Below are 15,918 nucleotides of genomic sequence, written 5' to 3' on the forward strand. Positions count from 1 at the left end.
CTACCTTATGGGACAGCTTAACAACAATGCTGCCCCATCCACAGCTCAATCCAAAAAATCCCCCTTAGAGACTGGAGAGAGGCTCCTTTTGTAGGGCTAGCCCCTCCCCTCAGAACAATTAACCCTAATTAATTAATCAATTAACAATACAAACCTACATTTTCCATGAACTAAACATACTAAAGGATATACATTGCAACACGGTTTTAAACAATATCACAACATAACATTTACAACATTACATCACTACTGATAATATCTTTCAATATGCCCATATGCATTAATGAGCCATTTGGGACAGGCACTATAAAGCCAACCCAATTCCCTTAGCTCGGGTCCTTTTCCAGCATACCCAGAAGCTACAGAGAAGGAGAGAGAGGAACAGAACAAACAAACAATGCGCTCATCCACAACATTGATAAGTATGAAATGCATGCACCAAGACAGAAGTTAAATTGTGTGTCGACCCACATTGTTAACTTATGGTATAATGGCGCAGGGAGGAGTGATGAATATGTGTGTGCGTTAAAGAACCAAATGCTGCCCGCGGCCAGTGACGGACTTCTACGTCACATTACCTTCCTCCTCTCCTGAAGCGACCATGTTCGGGAGCCTTGATAGGTAGTCCGCAGTAACGTTCTCTTTTCCTGCCTTGTGACGGACACAGAACCTGAAGGGCTGGAGCTCCAGATACCACCTGGTCACACGAGAATTCCGGTCCTTCATGGTCTGGATCCAGGTCAGTGCTCTGTGGTCCGTGTGCAGGTCAAATTCCCTCCCAAGAAGGTAGTAACGGAGGCTATCTAGGGCCCACTTTATAGCCAGGCACTCCTTTTCGATTGTAGAATACCTGGTTTCCCTGGGCAACAGCTTCCGACTCAGGTACAGCACAGGAAGCTCTTCTCCTGGCTCCCCTTGGGCCAGTACAGCTCCAATTCCTACAGCCGAAGCGTCCACCTGCACGAGAAATCTCTTCTTAAAATCAGGGGTCTGGAGAACAGGGAATGAGCACAGTCGTTTTTTTAGTGTCATGAAGGCTTCCTCACACTCCTCAGTCCACTTCACAGGGTTGCTGGCCCCCTTCGAAGTGAGGTTGGTCAGAGGGACAGCGATGGTCGAAAACTGTGGAATGAATCTCCGGTACCACCCTGCCAGACCTAGGAAGGACTTCACCTGTGTCTTGGTTCTGGGTTGAGGGCTATTCCTGATGGACTCCACTTTCTCCACCTGAGGCCGAACTTCACCCTTACCCAGCTGGTAACCCAGGTACTTTGTCTCCTGTTTCGCCCACTCACACTTCAGGAGGTTAAGCGTGAGGCCTGCTTCATGGATCTTCCCCAGGACGCTGCTAAGATGCTGTATGTGCTCCTCCCAGGAGTGGCTGTAGATCACCACGTCATCCAAGTAAGCAGCACAGTAATCGTCACAGTCCTGGAGGACCTTGTCCATCAGCCTCTGGAAAGTCGCAGGGGCCCCATGAAGGCCAAACGGCATGACCTTGAACTGGAACAGGCCCATTGGCGTCCGGAATGCAGTGTAGGCCTTGGATTGTTCATCCAGGGGCACCTGCCAGTACCCTTTGCAGAGATCCAATGTGGTGATGTAATGAGCTCTACCTATTCTCTCCAGTAAGTCATCAATGCGGGGCATGGGATAGGCATCAAACTGGGAGATGGCATTCACCTTACGGAAGTCCATGCAGACGCGCAAAGAGCCATCCTTCTTTGGGACAATGACAATAGGGCTGCTCCATTCACTTGAAGATGGCTCGACAACATCCATCTCTATCATGGTGTGGACCTCTTCCTTGAGGGCTACCACCAGCCTCTCAGGCACACGGTAAGGATGCTGGCGGACAGGGTTCTGGCCAGGTTTCAAACGAATGACGTGTTCCAGGACTTTGGTTCTTCCTGGTCTCTGACTGAAGAGGGCCGGATACTTGCCAAACAGCTGCTTCAGCTCATCTTGCTTGTCTTCTTCCAGGTGAGCCAGTATGACTTCTGCTCGTTCTTTCCATGCCTCTGTGACCCCATCCGACTCATCCTCTTCTACTCTGCGGACCAGAAAGGACTTTCCTTTGGAGAGTTCCTCTTTCTCCTCCCAGGCCTTGAGAAGGTTCACATGGTAGGTTTGCTTCTTCTTACCCTTGTCCGGGTGCAGCACCTCGTAGGTCACTGGGCCCATCTTCCTCCCGATTAGGTACGGTCCTTGCCATTGCGCAAGGAGCTTGCTGGTAGATGAGGGAAGGAGGAGCAGGACTTTCTGTCCTGGCTCAAACTCTCTGTGGCGAGCGTGCTGGTCATAGCCTCTCTTCTGGGCCTTCTGGGCTTGCTGAAGGTTTGCTCTAGCTTCCTCTCGGTACCGTTCCAACCTGTCTCGCATCTGGAGGACATACTGGACAATCCCCTGTCCTGAGGTAGCTACTGGGGAACCTTCCCAGCACTTCTTCAGCAGGTCCAGTGGTCCTTGCACTGGCCATCCATAGAGGAGTTCGAATGGCGAGAAACCTGTCGATGCCTGAGGCACCTCCCTGTAAGCAAAAAGCAGAAAGGGTAACCACTTATCCCAGTCTTTACCAGTGTCAGCCACAAACTTCCTCAGCATGTTCTTGAGCGTTTGATTGAATCTCTCTACGAGCCCATCCGTTTGGGGATGGTAGGGAGTAGTCCTCAAGCCTTTAATGCCCAGCTGTCGGTGGAGTTGAACCATCAGTCGCGAGGTGAAGTTTGTCCCTTGGTCCGTCAGGATTTCATCTGGGATTCCTACACGAGAGAAGAGCTGAACAAGAGCACTGATTATCTTTGGAGTGGTTATGGAACGGAGTGGGAAGGCTTCTGGGAACCGGGTGGCATAGTCACAGATCACCAATATATACTTGTAACCTGCACTACTCTTCTCCAAGGGTCCAACAATGTCCATTGCAATTCTCTTGAATGGGGTAGAGATAACTGGCAGTGAACATAGAGGAGCCCGTTCAGACCTACGGACAGCACTGGTTTTCTGGCACGTGGGGCATGATTTGCAGTATTTTTGTACATCAGTATACATGGAGGGCCAAAAGAAACGGGAGCCTAGCCTAAGATAGGTCTTATGTTGCCCTAGATGGCCTGCCCATGGAACTGTATGTGCAAGGTTGAGAACAAGTGGTCTACAGGTAGTTGGCACCACCAACTTCCTGCTATCTGCCTCTGACCCAAGGTAGAGTATGTGGTTGTCTACTGTGTAAATCCCCCCACATGAAGATTGACTGTCCCCAGCTAAGGCCTTGTCAAACAAACATTTCAAGGTTGCGTCAGAATTCTGCAGTGTAGCAAAATTTTGTGGAACATCCCATTGCACCTCTAACCCAGACACATCAGCAACAGGTACAGGGGTTCCCACATACTTCTCAAGACGCCGCTGGCGGCGTGACTTTCTGGGCCCTTTGGTTCCCCCCTCGCACAGACTATCACACAAGTCAGGCAGAGGTTGTAAACCAGCTTTGGCCTGGGCACGAGTGACAACTGAACATGCCATCTGAACATCAGACTGGCAAACTGACTGCTCATATAGCTGACCCCCCACACTTCCCAACAGATCAGAGAGTACAGGCACATCCCTCCCCAAAATCATCTCAAAAGGTAGCTTCTCCATTACCCCAACTTTGAGGAGGTATTTCTGACCCTGAATCTCAACTGTGAGCTCAGCTGTGGGCTGCTGTGACTGGTCACCATGGACACATTGGATCAGTGTCTGATGACCATAATCAATGTCATTAACAGGTACATTACCTTTTCTGATCAATGACAGGGAACTGCCGGTGTCAATCATTGCAGTAAGACTTTTACCATTCACTTTTACAGGTACCAAGCATGACCCTTCCCGAGTCTGTCTATTCTGAACACCATCCCCCTCTCTGGGTACATAACAGTAACCTGAGAGCTTGGATTTACGTAGCGGACACATTGAAGCTTTGTGCCCCTGCTGCCGGCAGTAAAAACAGGTCAGACCCCTCCCATCAGAGCGAACTGCATGATCCCTTACCTCCCTCCCAGACACATAACCCCCAGAGTTACCTCCACCATCTCTGGCGTTTCTGATGTCCCTTGTGTCTCTGAGACTCCTTGGAGCGGGTGCTGCAGGTTGTGGTGGTCCCCCTTTACGTGCATTAAGATACTGCAGTGCAAGCTTGGCCGCCATAAGCCCGTCCTTGGGCTCGTGCTCTCGGACCCAGGTTCGAATGTCGTGTGGTAGAACTTGTAGAAGTTGCTCGAGGATGATGACCTCCCCGATTTCGTCCTGTGTCTTCTCCCCCGGTCGAACCCATCGTCGGTAGAGACCCTTGAGGCGGTGGTACGTCTCTGTCGGCGACTCACCCGATGGCGTTGATGCAGCTCTGAAGCGTTGACGGTAGGTTTCCGGTGAGATGTCAAACTTCACCAGCAGCGCTTCCTTCAAGCCCTTGTAGACATTGGCCAGCCCCTCATCCATTGCTGTGTAAGCCTCTAAGGCCTTGCCCGTGAGCAATGGGACAAGCCTGCAGGCCCACTCTACCTCAGGCCACTGCCACGTCTTAGCCATGCGCTCAAACCTCAGCAGGTAGTTTTCAATGTCCTCCCCCTGCTGGTATGAGGGCATCTTTGGCTCCTTCCTCAGGAATGCTGGAAGATGGACGTTAACACTGCTGGACTGGTCTCCTGGTGCTGGCCTCATTACTGCTTGGGGTGCCTGCTGTGGAGTTGAAGTCCCTGCTGCATCGAGCCTTTGTCGTCCTGGTGTTGGAAGTCCCAATCTTGGGCTCTCACTGACGAGTTCCGCCTGGTGGGGAGCTGTGAGGATAGATTGGTGTAGGCCACGTAACTCCTGCTTGAGGTCTTCGTCCCTCCTCTCAAGGCAGGTGAAAAGTTGCTGAAAAAGGGTTACCATGGTTGGGTGTGGTTCTGGTCCCCCAACTGCTCCTTCAGTCAGCAGCTCACCCAGTTCTGGTTGTCTTTGGCCCCGCGGTCGGGCTCCTAGTTTCTCATACTTGACCTCTTCTTCACCAGACGATTCCATGGTATTCCACCCCGGTTCAACTTCAGGTACCTTTTCTGACAGTTGATGCTGTTGCTGAGAACGCAATCCTGTACGCATTCCTTTACCTCTCTTGTTGGAATTCACTGATTTGCGGTACGCCATCCCACCACTGCCACCATATGTCACGTAGAGTAGGCCAGATGGCTAAACTGGATATCCTAACCTCTATAAAAATAAAAAGATGGCGGAACCGCAAAAGTTCTTCTGTGCAAAGGTGTTTATTTACAAGTGATTCCTGGAACAGAAAACAACAGTACTGCCATCAACGTCTACCTTATGGGACAGCTTAACAACAATGCTGCCCCATCCACAGCTCAATCCAAAACATCCCCCTTAGAGACTGGAGAGAGGCTCCTTTTGTAGGGCTAGCCCCTCCCCTCAGAACAATTAACCCTAATTAATTAATCAATTAACAATACAAACCTACATTTTCCATGAACTAAACATACTAAAGGATATACATTGCAACACGGTTTTAAACAATATCACAACATAACATTTACAACATTACATCACTACTGATAATATCTTTCAATATGCCCATATGCATTAATGAGCCATTTGGGACAGGCACTATAAAGCCAACCCAATTCCCTTAGCTCGGGTCCTTTTCCAGCATACCCAGAAGCTACAGAGAAGGAGAGAGAGGAACAGAACAAACAAACAATGCGCTCATCCACAACATTGATAAGTATGAAATGCATGCACCAAGACAGAAGTTAAATTGTGTGTCGACCCACATTGTTAACTTATGGTATAATGGCGCAGGGAGGAGTGATGAATATGTGTGTGCGTTAAAGAACCAAATGCTGCCCGCGGCCAGTGACGGACTTCTACGTCACAACCCCCTAATTTGATTTGCCTAACCCATTCACAGTATTGGTTAACTCTTGAGGTTCCTAGGCTCTCCACTGAGCTAGGTAAACCTGATTTTAGTTTCAGTGAACCGTATTGCTGGAACAAAATTCAAAATACATTTAATCTTAATGTTCTGGTGCCATTTGGACAATTGAATGTATTGATGGGGACTTATTTGTGGAGGAATGTAACTGTTGTCATGGGTGATTTGTAATGTTTGATTTGTGCTTCCAGTGACTGTATTTTTGTATTTTAATGTGTGTATATATATATATACATATAAATATTTGGGAATTACTTTATATATATATACATATACTGACTGTACAAAACATTAGGAACACCTTTCTAAAATTGAGTTGCACCCATTTTGTCCTCAGAACAGCCTCATTCATCAGGGCATGGACTTTACAAGGTGTCCTGATACACACGGGAAACTGTTGAGTGTAAAAAACCCAGCAGCATTACAGTTCTTGACAAACTCAAACCGGTGCGCCTGTCACCTACTACCATACCCCGTTCAAAGGCACTTAAATATTTTGTCTTGTACATTCAACATCTGAATGACACACACACACAATCCATTTCTCAAGGCTTAAAAATCTGTCTTTAACCTGTCTCCTTCCCTTCATCTACACTGATTGAAGTGGATTTAACAGGTGACATCAATAAGGGATCATAGCTTTCACTTGGATTCACCTGGTCAGTCTATGTCATGGAAAGAGCAGGTGTTCCTAATGTTTCGTACATTCAGTGTATATGTTGTGTATAATGTGTATAATGTGTATATGTATAAGGCACATTTGAAAAAGAGACCTAGGTTGCATTATGTCCTCACTGTTAAAATGAAATTTTAAATAAAAATCAATAAAATACTTAAAACCTGGCTCCTTCCCTAAGGCCTTACCCCTTTGTAGATCTGAAGGAATTGGATAGGTGCAAGCAATATCATGGAAGCACTGAAAAGCTATCCAATCCCCCTGCTGCACAGACAGACAAACAGACAGTCAGACACAGCTAGAGAGAGTAATTCCCACACTCTCTCCTCTCATTGAGACAAACCCATGGGTCGGGATACATGGGCGGAAAAAGAACAATAGAGAGATGAGCAGGACCAGGGACAACTCTTTTCACTGTGTGTGTGTGAGTGTGTGTGTAATAATTTGGTGGGTGCTTATATTGGTCCTAATTGGTCCTAATTCACACATGTAAAAGTGTCTATTAATATTGAATTGAAAACAAATGTTTTGCATATCTGAACTCTCTCTGAGACACCCTCAGAGAGAGGAGTCACGGCCAGGGTTTGGCATTATCAACAGCGACCCTCAAGCTATTAGGGTGCTCAAGGGCACATTGACTGATATTTCACCTTTTCTGCTCAGAGACTTAAACTAGCGACCTTTCAGTTACTAGCCCAATTCAGTTACTTAGCCCAAGTGTCCAGCTGTACTAACCCCCAATGAAAACAAAGCCTATGAAGTCACCACAACTATTTAAATCAAGACTAGGTTGGGTTTCGACAAGACAAGGTTGGGTTTCGACAAGACAAGGTTGGGTTGCGATAAGACAAGGGTGGGTTTGGACATGTGTGGGAGTGCTTGATATCATTCCAACTTATGCTGAATAGGTGCAGGGATGAATTACTCAGATGAATGAGTCAGTATAGAGTTTACACTACTGATCTCTTCCCTGTCATCACAAGGAAAGTCCTACTACTACATTCTCTGTCAATGAAATTAGTGAAGGCCTCCCGGGTGGTGCAGTGGTCTAAGGCACTGCATCGCGATGCTAGCTGTGCCACCAGAGATTCTGGGTAAAACACAAAATCACTAAAATAACTGGTGCCAATCACTGAATCAATGAAATCATGGGTGGCAAACAATGAATCACTGAAATGTGCCAAACACTTGCAACAAATCTCCTATTATGAACCATTAAGTCATTTAATATCAATACAGTAAGCAGTCCTTCTCACAAAATCATCTGAACAGTTTGGCCTACAAACTATTATGACCCCTATTATGAAACACTGTACACCTGGTCAGCGTGCACTTATGACCCCCTCAATGATATTTTGTACGAACAGGTGTGGTATATGGCCAATATAGCATAGCTATATGTAGCTATAGCACAACGCAACACAGAGTGCCTGGACACAGACCTTGGCCATGGTATATTGGCCATATATCACAAACCCACGAGGTGCCTTATTGCTATTACAAACTGGTTACCAATGTAATTAGAGCGGTAAAACTAAATGTTTTGTCATACCATGACTGTCAGCCAATCAGCATTCAGGGCTCAAACCATATCTGAAACTTTGAACATTCCATGGAGCACCATTAAACCCATTATTATGGAAAGAATATGGCACTACAACTAACCTGCCAAGAGAGGGCCGCCCACCAAAACTCACAGACCAGGCAAGGAGGGCATTAATCAGAAAGGCAACACAGAGACCAAAGATAACCCTGAAGGAGCTGCAAAGCTCCACAGCTGAGATTGGAGAATCTGTCCATAGGCCCACTTTAAGCCTTCCAACCTAGGCTTTACAGAAGAGTAGCCAGAAAAAAAGCCATTGCTTAATAAATAAATAAATAAGCAAACACGTTTGGTGTTCACCAAAAGGCATGTGAGAGACTCCCCAAACATATAGAAGGAGGTACTTTGGTCAGACGAGACAAAAATTCTGATTTTTGGCCATCAAAGTAAACGCTATGTCTCATCACCCCAAGAATACCATCCCCACCGTGAAGCATGGTGGTGACAGCGTCATGCTGTGGAGATGTTATTCATCAGCAGGGACTGGGAAACTGGTCAGAATTGAAGGAATGATGGATGGCACGTAATACAGGGAAATTCTTGAGGGAAACCTGTTTCAGTCCTCCAGAGATTTGAGACTGGGTCGGAGGTTCACCTTCCAGCAGGACAATGACCCCAAGCATACTTCTACAACAACACTCACGTGGTTTAAGGAGAAATATTTAAATGTCTTGGAACGGCCTAGTCAAAGCCCAGACCTCAATCCGATTGAGAATCTGTAGTAAGACTTAAAGATTGCGGTATACCAGCGGAACCCATCCAACTTGAAGGAGCTGGAGCAATTTTACCTTGAAGAATGGGCAGAAATTCCAGTGGCTATATGTGTCAAGCTTATAGGGGGGGGTAGTTATGCATGCTCAAGTTTTCAATTTTTTTGTTTTATTTCTTGTTTGTTTCATAATACAAAATATTTTGCATCCTCTAAGTGGTATTGTTAACGGTTTTTGTCATCTGAAGAAGAGGAATCGGACCAAAGCGCAGCTTGGTAAGTGTTCATTACTTTTTATTTAAACTGAATACTAAACAAAAATAACAAAGTGAATAACCGACAGCGAAACAGTCCTGTCAGGTGCAAAACACTAAACAGAAAACAACTACCCACCAAAACCATGTGGGAAAAAGCTACCTAAGTATGGTTCCCAATCAGAGACAACAAAAGACAGCTGTCCCTGATTGAGAACCATACCCGGCCAAAACAAAGAAATACAAAAAAACATAGAAAAAGGAACATAGAATGCCCACCCAAATCACACCCTGACCAAACCAAAATAGTGACATAAAAAGCTTCTCTATAAGGTCAGGGCGTGACAGGTATGCATGTCGTATAAATCAAATGATACAAACCCCCAAATAATCCATTTTAATTCCAGGTTGTAAGGTAACAAAATAGGAAAAATGCCAAGGAGGTAAATACTGTCACAAGCCACTGTACCACACCTACTCGGGCCTTATTGCTTAAATATACCATGGATGTCAGCCAATCAGTATTCAGGGCTCGAACCACCCAGTTTATGTTTCATAATCACCTTCCTATGTAGAAACCATGGGCATTAAAAACAAAAAACAACGTTTAATTGAGAAGTAGGCATTGGTCGGAAATTCACATGAGCATCACAATCAAATCAAATCAAAATCAAATCAAATTTATTTATATAGCCCTTCGTACATCAGCTGATATCTCAAAGTGCTGTACAAAAACCCAGCCTAAAACCCCAAACAGCAAGCAATGCAGGTGTAGAAGCACGGTGGCTAGGAAAAACTCCCTAGAAAGGCCAAAACCTAGGAAGAAACCTAGAGAGGAACCAGGCTATGTGGGGTGGCCAGTCCTCTTCTGGCTGTGCCGGGTGGAGATTATAACAGAACATGGCCAAGATGTTCAAATGTTCATAAATGACCAGCATGGTTGAATAATAATAAGGCAGAACAGTTGAAACTGGAGCAGCAGCACGGTCAGGTGGACTGGGGACAGCAAGGAGTCATCATGTCAGGTAGTCCTGGGGCATGGTCCTAGGGCTCAGGTCCTCCGAGAGAGAGAAAGAAAGAGAGAAGGAGAGAATTAGAGAACGCACACTTAGATTCACACAGGACACCGAATAGGACAGGAGAAGTACTCCAGATATAACAAACTGACCCTAGCCCCCCGACGCATAAACTACTGCAGCATAAATACTGGAGGCTGAGACAGGAGGGGTCAGGAGACACTGTGGCCCCATCCGAGGACACCCCCGGACAGGGCCAAACAGGAAGGATTAACCCCACCCAAAGCACAGCCCCCACACCACTAGAGGGATATCTTCAACCACCAACTTACCATCCTGAGACAAGGCTGAGTATAGCCCACAAAGATCTCCGCCAAGGCACAACCCAAGGGGGGGGCGCCAACCCAGACAGGATGACCACATCAGTGAATCAACCCACTCAGGTGAAGCACACCTTCCAGGGACGGCATGAGAGAGCCCCAGTAAGCCAGTGACTCAGCCCCTGTAATGCCTACTCCACTCATGCTCTACCAGGTTTTTCGAGCACACAGCTTTGATCGACTACAGTAGCTATGTTGGTCTTTTGTGCGTCAATCAATGTGTATGCAGGTTGCTTCGAATTCAAACCTTCTCAAACAGCCTAATTCATACTCTTAGAGGAGGTGCTCCCACAATGTGATTTGTACCACATACAAGTTAAAGTATTGGATTCTTCACACACCACATTAATCCCATTACACTGACTTCTCAAGCTTTTTAAAAATTATATCAAAACAAGTGTTGCTTTTATACAGGTGTGTGTGTGTGTGTGTGTGTGTGTGTGTGTGTGTGTGTGTGTGTGTGTGTGTGTGTGTGTGTGTGTGTGTGTGTGTGTGTGTGTGTGTGTGTGTGTGTGTGTGTGTGTGAAAAACTGCAGCTTAATTTATTGAAAGTGTATATTGCCATACAGTTTTCAGGATATTAGTGTTGGAAAAGTAGAAAACAGATGTTCTCTTAATGAGTTTATTAACATCACTGCAGTAAAAATATGCTTTCATGGATTTGTCACCACCTGTAACAGTAAGCTCCCTGGCTGTCAGTAACAGTTTCACTTCTTCCTTCCTCTTTGTTTGTGCATGTGCCAGTCGTGCAGGCGGGCCAAAGAGAAGAGTATAAAGTGTAGTGCGTGGGCGGGCGGGCGGGCGGGCGGGAGGGAGGGAGAATTGTAGTATAGTTCGTGGGTGGAAGGGAGAATTCCCGGGTTCCCTCTGTTCTCTCCTCCAGTCTCTATGACCATGCTGTCTGGCTGGGGGACGGCCCAAAACCATGTTGCTGGGGGCCGGACTCGGGATCCCTGCCTTATCCCTGTGTGTGGGAGAAATTGGTTATAAATATGGAGCTCCCTCGATCAATAAGGAACACAGTCAAAACTGCCAGTCAGACAAATAGACACACAACTCACACATAACATAATGGCGACACAGGTAGACTCACAGGTAAACTTACAGATGGAAAAACAGAGAGATAGACAGATGGAAGCCCTTGTGTTCATTCCAGGGCCCCCCTCACCTACAGCCACCCGCCCCTGGTCCAGGTGTGTAGCAGTGATGGGGCTCGTGATCATGGTTCTATTTGTGGGGTTATCGTGTTTCTGCATTGGGTTCTACATCCAGAGAGTCACACAGGTAAGGACCAGTGTATGTGTGTGTATATGTGTGTACAACCTTTACAAAGTCTCATCTCTCTCTCTCTTTATCTCGTTCTCTCTCTCTGCCTCTTTAGGGAACTGGACAATCACATTGCACAGAGAAATTCAAGCAGAACTTCAAACTTCAAGGTGAATGTTTCTGTCTTTATTCTTCTATGGTCTTTAGATCACACAGTAATCTCAACCTCAGTATTTATGTACATCCTTTATGCAAGTGTATGTTAACAGTCTCTCAATGCAATAAAAAGAAGTAGTCACAGCAATAGACGCAATGTTCTGGTTATGACAAGAACAACTGAGTATCCAATACACATTGACACTTATTCCAATATGAATTTGCACTGTGAGGATCAAAAAATGAAGAGGCCTTGAATCAGAGCTGGTCATTATCTTTCCTAGTGTGCAGCTTGGTAAATGTAAGTGTATTTCCTCTGTCTGTTTCAGAGGGCAGAAAGTCAGAAGAAAAACCAGACGAAGTACAGTACGACATCTTCACCGCACCGAAGGACGCCATCTATTTTATCCATGGCCAGGTGAACAGAGCAGACGGCAAGGGGAATGTCTACCTGTTTTGGAAACACATTAGCAGGCATAATTTCAACACCATCAACAGAACCTGCCCTGAGGTCACCTTCGCTACTGAGGTCAAGTTAATCAAAGGTGATCAAGTCTACCTCGTCTTCAACGAGGGCAAACCCAACCTGAAAAGGAGCACTTTCACAGTCTACGAGCTTTGATTTGATTTGATTTGATTTGAGCTTGTCGAGCAGTGACCAGACTGAAAAGCGTACAGTCTAGAAGTGTTAAGCCACACTGTAAGATAGCATTAAAGATTTCATTCCACAAGTTATCTGTAGTGCTCAATGAATGACATTCCATGAGAGCAACACCTGTGAATGTTTAACTCTTTTATACTGCGGCTGTATAGACTAGAACAGTACAGTACAGTACAGTACAGTTTACATCTGGATGAAAGTTATGACCCTTGTTATAACACATAAGCTGGGTCAGGTGGTTAGTGTGCTGTCTATACCAGTGTTTCCCAACTCCAGTCCTCGAGTACCCCCAACAGCACACATTTTGTTGTAGCCCCGGACAAGCACCACGGATTCAACTTGTCAACTTATCAAGCCCTCTATGAGTTGAACCCTCAATGAGTTGAATCAGGTGAGTTTGTCCAGGGCAACAACAATAATATGTACTGTTGTGGGTTCTCGAGGAGTTGGGAAACACTGGTATAGACAGCACACTAACCACCTGACGCAGCTTATGTGTTATAACAAAGGTCATAACCTTTATGTTCAGGGTCCAGTCCACATATTCCCTCTGTGTTGTAACATTCCCTCAGCCTAAGAGACATGTACTAAGTGAGGGGGTCATTTTGGAGCTGGGCTGGAGGATGAACCAAAGCCGTTATGGTGGCTGATTCTTTAAGGTTAAATAGGGAAACTGAAACACAATGTCTACGTCCAATATAAACAGTGAAACTCAGTAGAGTGAGATCCAGTCCTCAAAAGTTTGTTCAAATTGTAACGTTTGCTTGAAAGTACCAGGCAGTAAAGTATGCTGGTACATTACATGCATAGTTTTTCATTTTCTGTCAATAGATGTAGCATCTCCTGTTCGTGGACAGGTATAGAGGCAACTGATTGTTTTCTATAATATTTAGTTTGTAAGATGCATTGATCAACCATAAAGTTACAAAGATATTGAATGTAATAAAGAGATGGTGGAAAAGGATTGTATGTCAATATTTTGTGTATAAGATGATCATTTTAACCCAGTGCTTTTCCTGTCATAGGGAATGTTCCGAATATTTCCAATGCTGTTAAGATCAAATGTAATCAAATTGAATGTAATAAAATATTTTGTGAATAAGATGGTTATTTTTGTATCTAATATTTCCATTGCCTTCAAGATCAAATAAAGTATTTAATATGAAAACTCTGCACAGCCTCACATCAAATACCCTGTCATCAGTACTGAGTTTTCACGTTTTCCATGGCCCTGGTCTTTCTGTCAGCCAAAGGCCGGGTGTTTGTTCTGTGATACTTTGTCCTGAGACAATTGCATAACTGTCTGTTTCACTGCAGGGGCGGTTCAGAAAGTGAAAGTTAAAATGCAGCAGGGATGTGATGCAGTGTGTGTGTGTGTCGTCATTATTGTCATGAAGCAATGTTTGATTGCTGGCTACACATGGCTGCCTGCCCTGGGCCTGACCTGTGCCACACCTATGCAAGGTCTAAGCAGCCAAGCCTTCACAAAAACTCCACTCTATTTTTATAGTACAGCTATTTAACCAGTGACATGATGATGGAACACCAGGCTGATTGTTTATCAGCTTTGTACTGTAATGAGTGGGTGTCTAGGACAGTACACACACTCATTCATTCGTTGTAGTGATACTACTATATAAACAACCCTTTATAGTTGTCAGTCAGGTAAAGGCAAGTGTTTGGCAATCAGGGCAGGCAGGGCAGGTCAGGTCAGGGAGTGATAATAATAGCTGCTGTGATTTTCTCACTATATGAAAGAAAAGTCTTGTTCACTACACTTAGAATTTAAATTAGAAGGAACAGATATAGAATTATTAAGCTCTGTGGGATGACAGCAGGGGAAGTACAGAGACTGAACTGCACGTTCCCCCATGATAATAAAATCTTTCTTGAAAGTCCACACGAGACTCTATCCAGGTGCGATCCAGAATATAAAATGAATATTTGGCTGTCCCCATAGGATAATCCTATGGAAAACTCCTTTTGGTTCCAAGTAGAACCATTTTGGGTTCCATTTAGATCCCTTTTCACAGAGAATTCTACAAGGAATCCAAAAAGTTTCTACCTGGAACCAAAAAGGTTTCTCCTATGGGGACAGACAAAGAACCCTTTTGAAAGCCTTTTTCTACGACCGTAGCGTGTCAAGCTGTCTAACCTTAGCACAACACTGGAGCATTAACTATTAGCATAGATACAGTGCCTTCAGAAAGTATTCAGACCCCTTGACTTTTTCCACATTTTGTTATGTTACAGCATTACTCTAAAATGGATGTAAATAAATAAAAAATCATCAGCAATCTACACATAATACCCCATAATGACAAAGTGAAAACAGGTATGTAGAATAAAAAAAAAACTGAAATACCTTACTTAAGTATTCAGACCCTAAGCTAAGAGATTCGAAATTGAGCTCAGGTGCATCCTGTTTCCATTGATCATCCTTGAGATGTTTCTACAACATGATTGTAGTCCACCTGTAGTAAATTCAATTGATTGGACATGATTTAGAAAGGCACACACCTGTCTATCTAAGATCCCACAGTTGACAGTGAATGTCAGAGCAAAAACAAAGCCATGAGGTTGAAGGAATTGTCCGTAAATCTCTTATACAGCATTGAAGTTCCCCAAGAACACAGTGGCCTCCATCGTTCTTAAATGGAAGAAGTTTGGAACCGCAAAGACTCTTCCTAGTGCTGGTCATCCGGCAAAACTGAGCACTCCGGGGAGAAGGGCCTTGGTAAGAGAGGAGACCAAGACCATGATGATCACTCTGACAGAGCTCTAGAGTTCCTCTGTGGAGATGGGGGAACTTTCCAGAAGGACAACCATCTCTGCAGCACTCCACCAATCAGGCCTTTATGGTAGAGTGGCCAGACGGAAGGCACATGACAGCCCACTTGGAGATTGCCAAAAGGCACCAAAGACTCTCAAGACCATGAGGAACAAGATTCTCTGGTCTAATGAAAGCAAAATTTAACTACTTGGCCTGAATACCAAGTGTCACATCTGGAGGAAACCAGGCACCATCCCTACGGTGAAGCATGGTGGTGGTAGCATCATGCTGTGGGGTTGTTTTTCAGTGGTATGGACTGGGAAAATAGTCAGGATCGAGGCAAAAATGAACGAAGCAAAGTACAGAGAGATCCTTGTTGAAAACCTGCTCCAGAGCGCACAGGTCCTCAGACTGGGGTGAAGATTCGCCGTCCAACAGGAGAACGACCCTAAGCACACAGCCAAGACA

Source organism: Oncorhynchus kisutch, linkage group LG13, assembly GCF_002021735.2.
Source record: "Oncorhynchus kisutch isolate 150728-3 linkage group LG13, Okis_V2, whole genome shotgun sequence".
Lineage (NCBI taxonomy): Eukaryota > Metazoa > Chordata > Actinopteri > Salmoniformes > Salmonidae > Oncorhynchus > Oncorhynchus kisutch.